The sequence below is a fragment of the Brachyistius frenatus genome, unplaced genomic scaffold, assembly GCF_029030835.1.
Source record: "Brachyistius frenatus isolate BFR_SWC_R1_liver_20210118 unplaced genomic scaffold, ASM2903083v1 Contig_88, whole genome shotgun sequence".
Taxonomy (NCBI): Eukaryota; Metazoa; Chordata; class Actinopteri; family Embiotocidae; genus Brachyistius; species Brachyistius frenatus.
In genome coordinates, this window is record NW_027210687.1 from 501,448 (window position 1) to 519,046 (window position 17,599).

At 39.9% G+C, this 17,599-nt stretch overlaps 1 long non-coding RNA gene across 1 annotated transcript; it reads left to right on the forward strand.

The window, feature by feature from the left end:
- The first annotated feature begins 1,125 nt into the window (after positions 1-1,125).
- LOC138627603 (uncharacterized) lies at positions 1,126-4,506 on the forward strand. Its single transcript, XR_011311400.1, has 4 exons — positions 1,126-1,252; positions 1,340-1,421; positions 2,601-2,921; positions 2,991-4,506. It is a non-coding gene; the product is annotated as an uncharacterized lncRNA (long non-coding RNA).
- The last annotated feature ends 13,093 nt before the right edge of the window (positions 4,507-17,599 follow it).

Here is a 17,599-nt window from a genome sequence, read left to right on the forward strand (position 1 = left end):
TATGAGTCTGTTCGCAGATTTTTTTTTTTTCTATTTGGTTTTTAAATGACAAAGTTCAATTATTTAAGGGAAAAAAAGGGAGGGGGGCTGTTGCTACACACCCCTCTTTAGTGTTCAGGAATAGTCTGCTACAGAGGGGCTCCACTTTCCTTTGGTACCACTGTCTGTGCCCATGTGAATTTATTAGAATAAAAAAAAATTACAAATTAAAAAAAGAAGCTATGGCTGATAAAGACATTTTGAAAACATATATATGTGAAACTGGATTCTTTTGTAGGATAAAAATATATATATTATTTGCAGGTATAAAATGGATGTAATGTCACCAGGACAGACATAAACACACACACACACACACACACACACACACACACACACACACACACACACACACACACACACACACACACACACACACACACACACACACACACACACACACACACACACACACACACACACACACACACACACACACACAGCTCGATCTTAGAAATCCACTTAGAAATCGTATTCCTAATTTAATTACAGCCTGAACTGTTTGTTCTTTTGGCATTGTGGTTACATTCCAGGTCAAGTTGTGACAGCGCAACAAAATTCAGCTTCACAAGAAGATTTCCCAATTTTCTGAACAAATATCAGCTGACTTACAAGTGGAGACACTGCTTCTTTCCTGAAGTTACTGTTAATTCAGTCTGAAACACCCAGTCTTCGCAGCACTGCCTTAAAGAAAGGTTAAACCTTTTTGGCATCTCTTTCCAGAGACTTGTGGTTTGAATGAGTCACAGCAAGATAAACATGAACCGTAAATAGTCTACCTATGAAAAATAAACTGATACACAACCAGCTGTAACTCCACACAACAGAGAGACATGTGTCTCATGCTGTGTATCAGAATAAAACAGGTCAAATCTATGTCCTTTTTTTAAAACTAAATAATGATGAAAGTTAATGTTTCGTCATAATATCTACACATTATATATACAGATCTACATATTCAGAAACCAGGAAAGTAAAAGACTTTCATTTCACTGGTGTGTTTAAGCAATCATCCATTCCAGGGCAAGTCTGCTCATGTTCATGTGGTGAAATCGTGACACCACTCCACTCTCACTCAAAGTGTCTTTTAAAACGCAGAGGATGAGTTGGTGGTTCTTCTTCCATCAGATACGTGCCCCAGAGCTCCAAACTCCAAAGAAATCTCCACTGGATGAAAGACATTGACCAGGTGCGTGTTCAGGAGAACATCACGGTAGGTATAGATTAACTTTTTTTTTTACCATGTGTACAGCAGCGCTCTGTGTTTTGTCTAATGTGATCAACATTGATTATGATGCAGATAAAAGCGATGACTTTCCCCTCCACTGCGAGGAGACATCATGTTTTTGCCTGGGTTTCCATTTTCTGGTTCAGCATTACTGGTGAGTCTCAGAGCATGAAAAGTAAATCAAAAGACATTTTTACAAAGCCAGTTCTTGTTAAGTGATTTAAAAGGATAGAGTATTGAGTTTTACAAAAAAAAGAAAAATGTGCTCATCATTACATAACATTGATACAATTCTCTGGTATTAGAAAAAGCCACATTGAAAATGATTGAAAATGCAACCAGGAGACCTCCAGCTGAGACGGTAGCACTGTATCTGCACACTCTAATATTGATTACTCAGTCAGCATCCTGTATTTCTGGTAAACCTTCTCATCTTCAACACCATTCTGGAATAAAAAGAACCGCTTGACATTTTGGGAGCCACGCTAATTTACTTTTTTGACAGTTTGAAAATGAGTGAAATGCTTGAGACAGGAAATTAATAAGAACTTACCCAGTTTATAAACTTTAGATCAAACCTAATGTATGTTATTGAAAACTTGCAATGCTTCCATTGATTTGGTAAGTCTTGTTTTGTAAATCGCATTTGTGTTTTGTCTTGCATTTGAGAGGCTACAGGCAACTGTCTTCTGTGGAAAGACAACTTGAAAAAGTCCAAGAAGACCACAATCCATTGATTAGCACATCTCTAACTGTTGAAGAGGACAGTTTCATGTTTGATTGAAATGAAATCTGCACTCTCAGCCTTGAATAGAAGCTTATAATTCCACACCCAACACGTTGATCTTTAAAAACAACAACTCCCCCCACTCATAGCAGCACAGCATTTATAGCAGTTATAATTGTTTCTCTATTTGTGCTAAGCTAAGCTAACTGGAAGTTGGCATCAGCTGTCCAGGAGCAGACATGAAACAGGAAAGTGGTCTAGTCTTCATCATACTCTTTGCAAGAAAATGGATTACCATATTTCCCAAAATGACAAAGTCTTCCTTCCATAAAGTTTGATTAACATGACCATATAGATGGTTTAAATTGTTTTGCCCTAAATCAGAATCGAATGTAACCCAGACACCAAATGTCCACTGACTACTTTCACTATTATTGCCATTTAAAACTTAATTGTCATATTGCGAACCCTTTTAATTACTTAAAATTGCTGTGTATCCATATGATTTTCCAAATAAAATGTGACCAAAAATAGATCAGTGATGTGATGTGAAGGGATTATTCATGTTCTGCTCTTCGACCTTGTCATCTCTCTTTGATAACTCAGTCTGTGAAGGTGTAGAGCTGCTGACCGAGTCCCAGGTGGCAGCCCGGTGTGGAGAAAACGTGACACTGACATGTGATGCCATCTTGTCAGACCAGACGCAAATCAAATTACTTTCCTGGGTGGCTAGGAATCGAACTGTGTGTCAATATGAAAGTGACCAAGCTGACCATGAGTTTCAGTGTGAAAGCACAAACGAGTCTTCCAGTCGCAGACTCACTCTGAAACTCATCAACATTATGCCGGTCAATGAGGGACAATATCTCTGCAAGGCACGCTCCAATAAAGGAACAAAGTCCAATATGACTGTTCTTACAGTAGAAGGTGAGTTAGCCATGTTTTAACATGTTTTTTGTATTCTTTTATCCGTCTAAAACTCCTTGATATTTGCAGAGTGCCGCGGACATTCTGGCTCCTCCCTGAATGATTTGAATGCCAAGTGCTGGTTCGATGGAGTTTACCCCAGGGGCGTGGTCCACTGGTTCCAAGAAGAAACTAACTTAACAGACTCTGCCAGCACACAGGAGAAGGAGGACCAACATGGACTTTATAATGTACTGAGTACAATAAATGTAAAGAAAGGACACTCGAGCCAGCCTTATCACTGCTCACTGTGGATACCTTCTCTCAAGAAGCATCTCTTTAGTCAAGAACTACCTCTTGATAAGTCACAGAATTCATCAGGAAGTGTAGTCAATCTGCAATGGATATGTATAGTGGTGGAAATCACAATGGTGATTTGTATGATGTAAACAAAACGGCATAACTTGACTTGAGAAATTTGAAATAAGCCAATAACTGAGACAGGGAATTATAATAGGTTCGATGTGTTCGACTACGTTTTATCCTACCTATTGCATGTTTTTTTAAAAAAAAAATTAATTGGTGTACAATACTGCTGCTATAATGATTGTTTCGGTCTTAAGTGGTTATACTTCAACAGATAAAGATAATTCACCGATTAGCAAAATTCTAGCTGGAGAGGAGGATGACTGCCTTGAATGGAAGCTTTAATACACTGATCTCTGAAAACAAACATCCCCACTTGATGGCAACACAGCAATTAATAGTGCACCGTGGGAAACCTGTTTTCCCACAGTCTGATTTACTGTTATCATTTGATCTCATGACTGCACTCACGGTTAGCAGATTCTAAAGACATCAAATACTTCCTGCTGGTCGACTTTAGAAAAAATCCCCACTTTGCAGATCCAGCAAATCAAAAAACGTTCAGTCTTGTTTTACTGGTGTCTTTATGCTTACTGTATCAGTAATTCAATGCATTTGTTTACCAGATGGTCGGAAGAGGGCAGTATTTCCATTCAAGAATAAAAGAACTGATTTAGTGCCTTCACACACACCTCCCAAATACAGTACATTGTGTGAAGGAAAGCTCTGTTCAGTGCTCTCATTTGATTGCAAATACATGAAACCGGAAGAAAATGTGATCCGACTTCTACTCAAGGAAATGCCAAAGCTCCGTAGTGCAGACATGATTCATGAATGTCTTGGCATCTGTTAATTTTCTGAAAAGATCCCTTGCAAGGACTCAAATTAAAGTAATACACTGGAGATTTGTGATGAGCAGTGGTGGAATGTAACCAAGTATATGTACTTAAATAAAGGGTTCAAGGGCTGTTTTAAGAAGCATTTATTATGTTGACCTCCTTTGCTTTGATTTGTCTGTTAAAATATTTCTCATATTTGTATTTGCCACTGACATACTGCTCATGATGTGTAGTTTAAGTGAGCACTAATCTGTAACCCAGTTCCTGATGATGATAATCGTTGTACAAAATACAGTTGGTATTGTGTAGATTATGTTATTTTTGTAATGTCTGCTTTGAAATTATGTTGCATTAAAATTGAAATGCAATAAATTTGATCAACGTGAGCTTTATGAGAATAAGACATGCATTTTCTCTTCTTTCACTTTACATCTCTACTAAAGCCCTCCATCCAGTCTGTGGGTGTACACCTGACCTCCTGGCCAGATGTGTTTGCTCTTCTGTGGTGCAACTACGCTTCTGTGTGTGAAAAGGTTGATCTGTTTTGCAAGTTCAGAGAACTGTACGCTTCTTTCTCTGATCTGTGGGGCGAGGGTTAAATTGCAAGCAGATTTTTTTTCTCAGGTGGAAGCTGAGAAGTAAACAATAAGGATTGGTCTGTTATGGTTTGTTTTTTTTGTAATTCAGCCTGGGTATGGTAATTCATTTCTGGTCAAGTCAAGTCAATCAAGTGGCTCACATTTAGTTGAGTACAGTTACAATAATGAGTCACCGACATACGATCAACAGTCGGTGAGCCGAGCTGTCAGGCAGGAACATGTTTAGGCATTATTTTGCACAGTTCTGTTCTTACTTGTGTGAGTGATGGTTACACAAACAGGGGCAAATGGCATTAAGAGACATTTAAGATTAACATCAAGGACCAAACGGAAGAAAGTCAATACCAACACACCAGTGCAAAAGATAAAACTGTTCTTTCTGCAATAAAGTCAACGTGTGGATGTTAAGATAAATGACAGTGATGACAGCCTGTTTGTACAACAATACGAAATGTGCCTTTCTAATATGCTCCACGGAGGAAGACAGAAAACCTTCATTAGGGAGTTTTGGTAACCCAACAGACTGTAGCAGGAAACAGGCAAGAAAACATGACCTGAGGAGACACTCACTCCAGATTAGTTACTGAAGACAGAACACAGAGACGAGACTAAATTAGTCTCATTGTAGATCAATGAGACTGGGAAGCAGGCAGTAGATCGTTTCTATAAACATGTACTGCACATTAGAAGAAGGGTGTTTATTGTAAACTACACTGAGCCGGTAACCAGAGAATAAAATCGATCACTTTCATTTAAACCTCATTTTCCAAAGGCACATGTGGAAAAGCACACTCAACACAGCATTATCAGCCCGGAGAAGAACAATTTGACCTTTTGGGAAATACGCACATTCACTTTCCTGTCCAGAGTGCTGTAAAGCAAATTCCAAGATTTGCTTCTCAGTACATATACACGTGTGAAATGAGTTGCTGAAAGCATGTGCAAAGCTTTTAAACTTTGTAATGTGGAATGTGGAGAAATGTGGAGTTAGACCGTTAAACAGTTTCTCACCAGTCTTCAGCTCACGTTTTGTTTAGGCGGAGCTAAAACCTAACCTATCTACGTCAGTCTCTGCCGCTACCATCGGCAGTCTCGTCCAACACTCAGCCTAAGTTCTGTGTCCTTGTTATAATTATACTGGAGAACTTTTCCACAGTAGCTCTGCTACATTTAGTCCGCGGTGCAAACCGCTAACGTGATTTTATTCGGTGTAGAATAACTTTATTTTGGTGAAATGGGAGCTAATGTGCTAATTAGCTTCTATTGAGCTCGTAGCAGAGCAGAGTTCAAAGGAAAATGCTCCGATGTTTTATGCATCTCAATATAGCTCCGATGAGGAACTATAATATATGTAACTCTGTATTTTACATGTCGGGGTGATGGTGAACATGGACCAGAGGAGATCTAGTCCTCCCGATTAATGAGGGTTGTTGTTTTTGTACTTTTGTACGTTACGATCACCGACCCTCTCGGTTACATGTACCGGTACCGGTCCGGATAAACGAGCCCGACTACATGTGGAGGAGGCTGCAGAGAGCAGGAGGAGGTGGAGGAGGAGGTGGAGGGACATCAGTGGAAGAGTATGATGTAATGAATTGACATGTGATGTAATGCACCGTTGTTCATGTTGTAGTCATTACAGAACTAAATCAACTCCTCCACTCTTATTGTCTCCACTGTTATAATGCAGGTCGTTAGAAGTAGTTGGAGACTCACTGTCTTCTGTCTCTGGTGTCCAGTTTGACTCCTGTGTTACAGCTCAGGCGGACAAGCTGGATTTGATTGCATCTGTATGTTTCTCTCATTGGACAGATAAATTCTAATTTTATTCTGTTTTCATAAATCAGGCTGCTCCGTCCACCAGAGAGACAGAGGACCAGTGCATGAAGTCACCGAGAGGTTGGATGTCAGACGGACCGCTTACTGGGGAAAAGAACTGCAGCCAGAGGACTGTCCTACATAACACTGAACACCTTCCAGCGAGTGGGCGGAGCTTCAGCTCCTTCAGGACACGCCCCCCCAGTCTCAGAGCAGAGAAGACTGATGATTTTCTCACGATTTCAAAGCCTAATTTAACAAACTTGTCTGTGTTTTTTTTTTTCATTCAAATTTGGATGGGTAGTTAACAACCCATACTTCTGTGGTGTGATGAACTTAAAACTCATTTTCATTTCTACTTTACAGCATCTTTAAAAGAACCATACCAGTCATGTCTGAACAGTAATCATGGAGCGCAAACGGTTAGCTCAGAGTAGCACTTTCGGTTATCTTTCGACAGAGCCTCGCTAGCCGTTTCCACTGGTTTTCAGTCTTTATGCTAAGCCAGATCACGTGTCTGCTGGCTGTAGTTACCATACAGACAGGATTGTTACCGATCTTCTAATCTGCAGTAACCTTTGTTAAGGAAGCAAATGTTTCCTGAAAAGTGTCAAACTGGCAGCGAAGCTACTATAAGAGGTTTTCCTCTTAAGAAAAGTGAGAACAGCCGTGTTGCAACGGGCCGACAAGAGGCTGGGCATAAATGCACGACTCGGGATAATAAAAATGCAAAGCCTTTACTTAGGTTATGTTCAGAGTACAACACAGAAGAAGCAAATCAGGCAAAGGCAAAATCTAGAAGGCAATGGTCAAAAAAAATCAGAAGTACAAAAAGGGAAAAACAAAGCTCAGAGTCAAAAACACAGATAGGGATCAGAAATTTGGAAAACTCACAAGAACACTAAAAACAGTGGGGAAAACACCTGGACAACAGGAAAGTGGCACTGACTGACAAAAACACAGAGATTACATATGCTGCATTCAAATGTGGTCGGGTTTACCATGTAGGTACACGAGAAGAGTCCATATGAACTCATGGTATTCACAATTTCTTAACTCAAGATTTTCTATGAGCCCCGAGTTCACAAGTTGTGACATGTTTGTTGACATTTACAGAAATGCCAGAGACCAAGAAAGTTCAGTTTTCATTGGATGTTAAGCTAATATTTTGTAATTTTGGGTCATGTATAGTTTGTCTTCATAACTTCGATATTAGCCTACGTCTGAGGAAGATGTTGATCTTCTCAATGGCCTCATTTTTTCCCTCTGTGCATTTGCATTTCCTGCATTACATTACCTGCATGCTGGCTTGATAAGTCGTTGGCATCTGTGACTTCTTGACGCCCTTCATGGGGCAACAGTGTTTTTACGATTTAACCACTTGAACGCCAAGCATATGATGCACACCACTTCCCATATTCTAACCACAAGCTCACAAGTTCCATTTGAAAGCAGCAATAAACAGGAGGGCGGGAAGACAATTGGACACAGGTAGAAACAATCAGGGTGGAAGTGAGTAATCACACACGAGGGCAGGAAGTCAAAATACCTGAAACGAGAGAAGAATGAGAAACCAAAATAAAACTTGAAATAAAGTTAACGAACAGAAAATATGACCTAGAGTTCGATGAATTTCACAAAATGCCCTGAAAAGTTTATTTCTTCTAACATTCAAGTAACAAAACAAAAAAAACTTTGGTTCACAAAAAAGTTTCAATGTTCCTCTATAATTGAATCACTAATATTCACATAAAATGATATCTTAAAGCAGAGAATGTTTACCAGTCTGACACTGTCCAGATGCGTCAGAAATTATGAAACACAGTTAATTACAAGAGCCAAGTGTGGGTGTCTGTTTGTGTTGTCATACAGAGCAATGCATAAAATTATGTGGGCATTCATCAGAAAGGCAGTTTTGTAAAGTAATTATTGGAGTTATGAAAATGTAAGCTGTTGATTTTGTTTCACTTGAGAAGAAACATGTCACTAGTTTTCTCTCACTGGACAGGAAGCTGTGCAGCGGTGCGATTCAACACCCACACACACATGAACCTGTTGAAAGTTGTTTAGAATAGGAGAAGTACACTGCGGAAAGTTTCCTTCTGTGTGTGATTCACAGGTGAGCCATGTCATCGCCTCCTGTTTAAAGGCATCCTGGTACTGTAGAGCTATAAAAACAATGACGCAAACCACAAGAGGATCCATGGTTACATACTATCCAGATGTTCAGTGTTAGTTTAGCCACATCGCATGAAAGATTCCTTCAGCTTTAGAATCAGAAGTGCAGTGCAGACGGCTCAGAGGTGCCAAAGAGGCAAGATTGTGTGACATGATAATGGTCAGAGGACTGGATCAACTCAAACCTGAGCTCACAGCCCCCCCTTACCCGATTCTAAGAATAACACACTTCTCTATGACATTCAGTAGAGCTGTTATTTGCTCGCTCTCTCTCTCTCACACACACACACACACACACACACACACACACACACACACACACACACACACACACACACACACACACAAACATTACATAGATTGAGACTCAAACATAGCAACATTTTTAATGAAAAACCTGAAACCAGCTGCAAGTCATGCAACATGAATTTGAGAGAAGAAGTAACAGAAAACAAAAAGTACAAAACAAATTGTTTCAGATTAACCTGACACATAAGGTTCTACCCCTGAAATGCGAAAGTATGTTCAGCCACACATCTGTATGAGTTGTGTGTGCAGATGGCTGGTCACACTTGATGCATTTAGGAAACGTTGGTGGTAGCATCTAGAGCTAGCCTGTGTGTGGTGTTTAGGTGACATCTGTTAACTTGCTACAGAAAACAACCTGGGTTACACTCTCCCCCTCTAAACTGCATGGAAATTAAGAACATGTACGTGTAATATAATTGTCTTTCTATGAAAATGGATTTTATAAATTGGTGTCGAAAAAAAAGTATTGTTCAGGTACTGACAGTGAAGTCAAGGAATTGGTACTGACATTTTTTTTTTACCAATACCCAAATCATATATATGCATCATATACTTTCACAGAGATTTTGATTCGTCACAGCAGAAAAAGAACAGTTGTAAATAATATAATTGATGATGGAAGATAACTGCTTGAGTTTCAGGGTCCTGGTCCTGTCACACTGTCAGAACTTATGGGGCTACTTGACTAACGTGTTACTATCTCATCATGCAGGAAAACCACAGGTTTCGACACCAAATGTCAAATGTCTACTTTAGAAGGCATTCAGCAATGCAAATGTTTCTGGTTGTAAATGTCCCCCCATTCAACTAAAAAACAGATTTAACTTCAACTTGTCCCTAAAATAAATTTGACAGTGATTATAGGTATCATATTTTTTAGTCACAGTGACAGTTTTGACATTGAAACACGAACATGAACATAATACGTAATCAGTAATTGAAGCACAGCCGCAGGAGCCCCATAAAAAAAAACATCAAACATTTAACAGTTACATAAGCTTCCAATTATTTTATGTAACAGAGGTTGTTAAGGCTCCTCCTCGTTGATCCGATTCCCCTGCGTTCTTCCATCTGAGGACACTGGGCACCATTACCTCATACAGCACATCCTCAACTACATCTACTGTGTACGCACTTTACAGGTCTACTGTGAGCAGCGTGGAGGAAGAGGTAACACCGGCAAAAGAAATGAAGAGAGCAATCTCTGCCAGTAAAACAGCTATTTAAACCGTGCATTGACCCAGGACTCATACAGAGACTGATACAGAACAATAACAAGAAATATGTCAATGTATTTGGCTTCCTTGGACAATAATAATGTGTTACAGTTTCCAGGTCTCTACAAGGTGTGTATAAAAAGTGTTTGTATTAAAGAACTATTACTTTTGAGCATCTAAACTACGTTATCATATTGGTGAGTGAATATAAGGCAATCTATCTTCATTCATTTCAAATATGTAAAAATATTTTTTTCTAATTAACGCTGTTTAATTATGATAGATCTGGGTGCTCTAATTATGAAATATAGGTGTTCATAGTAATTCATCTTTTACTGTCACTTGGCAAATGTTTGGTTTTGATATGTCTATTATGCTGTAATCCTAGTGTTTGTATTATTAACTGTGTTTACTGTATGCAAACATGTTAACTGTGGTGTGTATTAAGTATGGGGCCCAGATAGGTAGCTGTTTTTAAGGTCATTACTGAGGCTCCAAATAAAGAATTATTTCATGATAGAATTATTAGTTCATGACACTCGAGGGTTTTCACAAGCCTGCCTTGGAGACAGAGTGCAGTGTGTGTGTGTGTGTGTGTGTGTGTGTGTGTGTGTGTGTGTGTGTGTGTGTGTGTGTGTGTGTGTGTGTGTGTGTGTGTGTGTGTGTGTGTGTGTGTGTGTGCTTTCAGTGCAATGGATGTGGGACAAACTAAAGAGTACCTTCAGCAACAGAGTCATCCATTCGAGCGATACGGGAGGTCCTTCTTACCGGGTGCCATCAGACTCTACAATTCATCGGCTTTTGCTCGACATGCGGTCCCAGAACTGGACTAAACTTGTTTTTGCATTAACTACTGCTTAGATAATGAAGGTTATTGAGAGGCAGGTGGAGATTTTGTCCGTAACCTCCACCGCTCAGCACTTGTGTGACAGAAGTCAGAATCTTTGTACTTTGGCACATTTAAATGTTGTACTGACCTGTACATTCACACAGTGTACTGCGTATTATGTATATTTTTAACTCTGCACTTAAATAGTATTTTGCCTTGTATTAACTGTGTTGTATTTCACATACCTGGCAGCTACGACACTTTAATTTCCCTCAAAGGATTAATAAAATAATCTGTTTATCTATCAGCCTCCAGTCATGGCTGCCAATGGCGCAAAGGCATACAAATTATAAAATTGTAAAAAAAAAAAGAACAGTATTGGCAGAGCCTTCCTCCATTTCAGTCGCACTGAGGCAAATAACACCAAGGTTGCTGAGTGCCTGAAGTTATCTACAGTGCTGGAAGAATGAATTCACTTTGAAGAAGGTCTTAAGAGGAACGATGCAAAGCTGAGGCCTTCAAAACAAAAGCTGAGAGGATATCTTTATCTCTGGGTAGAATGTGCTTAGAGATAGCAAACAGACTCTCGCATCTATTTGGTGATTCATGGTGAAGTCCCCATGGGACTTATTATTCAACATTTCAACAACATAGCTTTTTGCATAACTTGCTAATGGTTGACTCTGGTGAGAGGGTCATTGACGTCACTGAGATTCTGTAGCTGGCAAACATTTTTCCATCACCCAAAAATGGACATTCGAGAGGCAATCAGAAAATTTGGAGACAGCTCGTGTTGCACGCATATGGTGCAGAGCACTGTCAGGTAGTGTTGGGGGGAGCAACGATTGTGTCGTGGCGGGCGAGAAAGTCGCATATTTTCAATGCTTTGTGAGCGGGCGCGTTCCCATGTTGGAGAAACCCAAGTGCCATCGTGCCAAAGTTCCTGTCCTTTGCACCAAGTGTTTTCCCTTTGACGCCTCAAAACATCACAGCTGAACCCGACGCTCACAGTCTGATGCTGGAGGACAAATTCACTGTGCACAACAACGCCAATGACAAAGAAAACTCACCTGGTTGCGCTCCTCTGATGAATTCAATGATTACAAAAGAATGTGTTACTCAGGTGCTGATGTTGATCAAGTGATGAAACTTGGAGTACTTATGCTGCATGTAGTGAACCATTTAACTAGCGCAGGAGTCCGAACCAATATTAAGTGTCGGGTCAGGACACCGAGACTAAAATTTCTTCAGCAGAACTTTACTGAGGTTAAAGGCATCGGGTACACATGCAGACACAATTGTTTACAGTCTCTTAAATCCAACACTCGAGCCGTGTGTGTGTGTGTGTGTGTGTGTGTGTGTGTGTGTGTGTGTGTGTGTGTGTGTGTGTGTGTGTGTGTGTGTGTGTGTGTGTGTGTGTGTGTGTGTGTGTGTGTGTGTGTGTGTGGCCTGTACAAAGAAGAAATTATGATTACTGACTGGATAAACAAAAATACACTGAAATGGTACAATTTACTTACTTTAGGTCATCTATACACACAACAGGGACAGTTTAGTCTTTAACTGATCCAGCTGCAGAGGCTGTCTGGTCTGGGGAGTTCCAACGCACAGATCAGTAAAGTCCTCTCTTTAAAGGTGATGTAGAGACATTACCAACCCATGAAATTAGCTTCTGTTAAATGATTTCCCTGACAGATCTAAAAGTCAGGTGGTTCTTTGTGGATCTTCTAAATCCTCAAACTTCCCATATCCACGTTATGGCCGAGTACCATTATTTCTTTAAGTCTGAATGTTAAGGCTGTACACTGTGCATCCCAAGGTTATGCAATCAGATTCATGCACGCAACCTGAAAGGAACATTTTTGTAAACTTAGGACCCTACTTTCTCGTCGGTTTGGGTTTACGTGAATGATGGGGTCAACATTTTCTCTCCAACTCTTACTCACATTTTTAACATTGCCTTCTTGATGCAGCTCACCTCTTGTGAGATTTCAGAGACTTCTGGTTGAGTTTATTAATCTTTTAATAATGTTGTCAGAGAATTACATTAAGAATCTGAACCTGTGTCTGTGGCAAACAGAAGTAGTTTTAGTGGACGTACATTGACTGGGCGCAATTGCCCAAAAGGATTATACTGCAGCCCGTTTCGCTGCTGGCTCAAGTGCACTACACTTAGACCCAAAATGATGGGAACAGAAGTCCTGGCTGAACAATTTCAAGTTTCCCTTTAATTTCAGCAAGACCAAAAAAATTACACCTGGGTGTCTCTCTATGTGTGCATCAACATTTGAATCCTTTACTGTGTGATAATGTTTTGCATACACAAACTGTATCCATATTAGAGGTCTTGAGAACTTAAACACCACCAGGTAGTGCCAGGAGGTTCAAGCATTTCTTATTTTTCCTCTGCATATACAGGTTCCCAGGTGAGATATATGTACTGGACATTTCCACTATATATAAGTGCACATTTCAGGTCACAGAGTGTAGGGCACACCAACATTATATGACATTGAGTGGAAGAATAATATGTTTTATCCTCTAAATAAAAAAAACGAAAAAAAACAAAACAAAACTGTAGACTATAAAAAACTGTTGAATTACAAGATCAAGAAGGGATTTTGATCAAACTACTGATTGTGTTTATAATGATATCATCATAAACAAAAATATATTATTTATCTATGCTGGTTATTTATATCGCGACAGCAGCAGGAACAAAAAAAGACAAGGAAATGATCAAATCAGGATTTATATCGATTTGGAATCGCTCTGAGCAACACAATTCGATAGACAACACTGTCAATTTAATTTTTTTTCATCTAACAATTTTTATTTTTTTAAAGCCAAGTATGTTGTGAGACATCTGCAGACATTTTGATATGAATATTAACAGGAATTGTTAATTGGTAAAACAGCAGCCTATGCTTTTCTCTCTTATTTAATTTCATCGGACATGAAACATTTACAGTATGAAGTTTATGGTCTTAATTCTATGCTCATTTCATTTCCATGCTGTTTCATACGTGTCCATGAGCGGAGATAAAACTGAAAATAAAGGTGAAGGGCTTTTGAGAACTTGGCAGGATTCTATTCATTGTGAAATACATTCAAGGCCAAGTGTCAATTTCTTTTTAACTTCTAGCTTCTGGACTTCGGGATGTAATTTAATTTCCACGTTGTGGAGAGTGAAATTAATTTTCAAATTCGATCACACTTAATCATTAAAATTGACATTTCTGTCTGACTGGTGGTGGTTTTAAATGGTTAATACTGCTCGTTATGGCATGAAGCTGAGTGCTTCCTTATTATGCCTCGGAATAGATTAACATGGAAAATGTTAAAAAAATAATGTTATCACAATAGTATCAAGTCTTTTTGTTATGTGGTTGTGATTTTGTGGTAATGACAATTTGCGGTGCAGGATTTTTTTTTTCGCAATGTTCATTTCACTAAACCCATCCTTGGTACAGCAATTATTCAACCATAGCATACAAATCCCTTCTAGGCTCGGGTTAAGATATATAACACATTCATTTGAATAATAATTGGGGTCTGATATCCTCATACAACCAAAGTGATTTTAGTTTCATGCAAAATGGTCAAAATGTGTTGTTGAAAACCTGCTGTATAAAACAGAAGCAGGCACCTATATGTTTAGTCTCCAAACCCGCTCAGTCAGCAGTGCAGACTTCTGAGGCACACAAAGACTCCTCTTCATCGCTAACCGTGACACAGAGGAGAAGCTGCCGGAGCTGCCTTGTCACAAATTTGTTGACGTTGAAAAAGAACGCTGAAAGTGGAGAATTAGCTCGACTGGCTGCATTTATTTCAAGATCATGAGGAAATATGTCAGGTAAAAATACCTAAAACGGAAAAAAAACAAAACTGATTCAGGGACAAAATATTAGATCAAGAAGATTGGTGTTTATTTTAAATAAAACTACACACAGAGATGTTTTCACTCAAATTCTGAGAAGACCCTCTGCTGCACTGAGGTGTAATGACACCAGTTAACACTGGGTAATCAATGTTTTTTTTTTCCTGCCCCCTCCTCCACCACACCATTTATTATCCAGGACATGATGTACCAGAGCCAAAGAACAAATGTCAGAGGACGTGCAGCCAAACTTAAGAGGCTTGAATACACACCTGCATGTGTGCTCTCATTCTGTCCAAAATCACAAAGCCACTCAGTGAAAACGGCGGATTAAGAGAAACGATAAGAAATTAGAAGGCTGGTGTTACTGAGCCTGTTTTCTGGTTTGTACATCTTGTCGATGTTAAAAAAAAAACTTTAAAAAAAATATGAGAACAAGTTAAGAAAAATAAATGAAGGAGGTTTTCATCCTTTGACAAACAACCACGTGTGACCAAATTCCTGAAATAATATAAAACCAGTTTGTATCCACGCTCGGCTAAAACCTGCCAGGGTGGATCACCACTGAAGCAGGGGTTTTAAATCCTGCTTTTTCATCGTGAAATCATTGAAATGGCTGCCGTCCCCACGGGCAAGAATCCACATAAGCTTGTCAGTTGGCTCCCTTGTCCGGGTCATTATGCATGTGCCATGCTGTCTCTTGTGCAAGACAGACAGTGGAGCAGTCTGCAGAGTCAGACCGAGGTGTTACATCTATCTCAGGAGATGTTACTCTAATGGTTAAATAGCCAAAAAATAGTGAGACAGTCCATCAAAGTCAAGGTGATTTGACCCGAAACCCTCCAGCCACTCTGGAAAGAAGAGATTCTTAAATAGAGACGTTAGACACGGTGATCTGCCAATGTGATCCTAAAAAGAACATGAACAAACTGCTCTCTGATTCTGGTTTATAGAAACCAACTGGTTGGGATTAGTAGCCTGCTGAAGCAGCTTTACTCCATGAGCAAAACAGTGTGGCTCCCCACTGAAGAGCAGAGTCCTTAAATTGCCCACTGAGCTCAGCTGGAAAGATCAAATGACTTTACAGCATGGTGCAGGGTTTCTGGGTCCACCTCAATAACATCTTTTGTTTCACCATGTTTGTCGATGTCATGCAAGAAGGGTTGTTAAACTCCTGTTGGAGTTACACCCTCATATTATTTACTATCAGGAGCTGTTTGTTTCTCCCTCCATGTTCCTGCATGCAGTACAAATTTTCCAGCTGCGGCTTGTTGGCCTTTTCACCCACGTGCATGTCGGCGCCACTCAACCAGCGAGGTGCAGCGGCGCTAAACGTTTTCACATTTAACGAAACATGATGACTGTTTGACTGACGGGATAGGCTGTTCCTCACATCAACACACCCTGCCAAATAAACACACGGAGACACACAGAACTCACATGACATTATCAAATGCGGTTGTGTAATTTAAGTGTCATCAAACACCTTTTTTCCTGAAATCGGATCCTTTGTTTTGCACAGAGTGAAGTTAGGCACACTGAATAACCTCTATTATACACAATGAAACAAACTAAAATAATGATTTTCTTTTATAGTTGTTCTCGAATAAAACTCGAGAGACCAGCGTACAAAAATCACCAGGTCTTCAGATTGTGTTTCTCCCTCCCCTGTGATCAAATGAAAAAGGTCTGAGAACAGCTTGTTCCTCCCATTACCACAGCCGGTAATCACAGACCAACTGCTCTGAGGGACCAGCAGCTCAATACGGCATCACAGCCAAGATTTAAGTCGGCTGCTGCCAGTCCACCGTTTGTCTCACATCTGCCTCTAGCGTGAAAGAAATCTGAAGCAGAAGCACAAAAATAAGATACATGATGTTTAATATGATGAAATCACCAAATTCATACATTTAAACGGGTTCGTGTTTCCTAAGAAAAGATAAATATGGCCAGAGACTCAAGAAAGTTACAACTACCAGCTAAGTACAATATAACGTAGTAATTATACCCAATTCACACTGAGGGGCCAACCAGGGTTAAATGTTGATTTTTGTTGTTGTTGTTGTTGTTATTGTTTTTGCCCGACTCGGCTGGACAAGGTTGAAATCGAATGTGGGTGACACCAGGTTACCGTGTCGTCTGGTCCCAGCACATTTACAGCCTGAGATCATTGTTATGCATGTTACCAACGATCGTCATGACCACGGACTAACATGTGGTGAGTAAGTAGTGATGAGTTAGAGCCATGCAGCTGCAGGCAGTCACGGTAAATTGTCTGCACTTACATAGCGCTCGATCACCCGAGCAGTTTCAAAGCGCTTTAGAGTTTGGCTCCCATTCACCCACTCATACAAACCAACAGTGACACAGTCTTGCCCAAGGGAACTTCAGAAAGTGGACACGCTGCACCAGGGATCGAACCGCCAACCTTATGATTAGAGGGCTACCTGCTCTGCCATCTGAGCCATGTCTATCCATTTCAAAGAGAAGGTGGGAATAGAGGGAGCTTCGCCTTCCAGCTCAGCTCCTTCTTCAAAACTACAGTTCGATACGGCGATTGCATCTCCAGACACTACTGCCAGCCTGATGACATTCAAATTAAATTACACATCAAACTAAAAGCCCGATAGCATTTCATACATGATCCAGCAATATGCCAGGTAT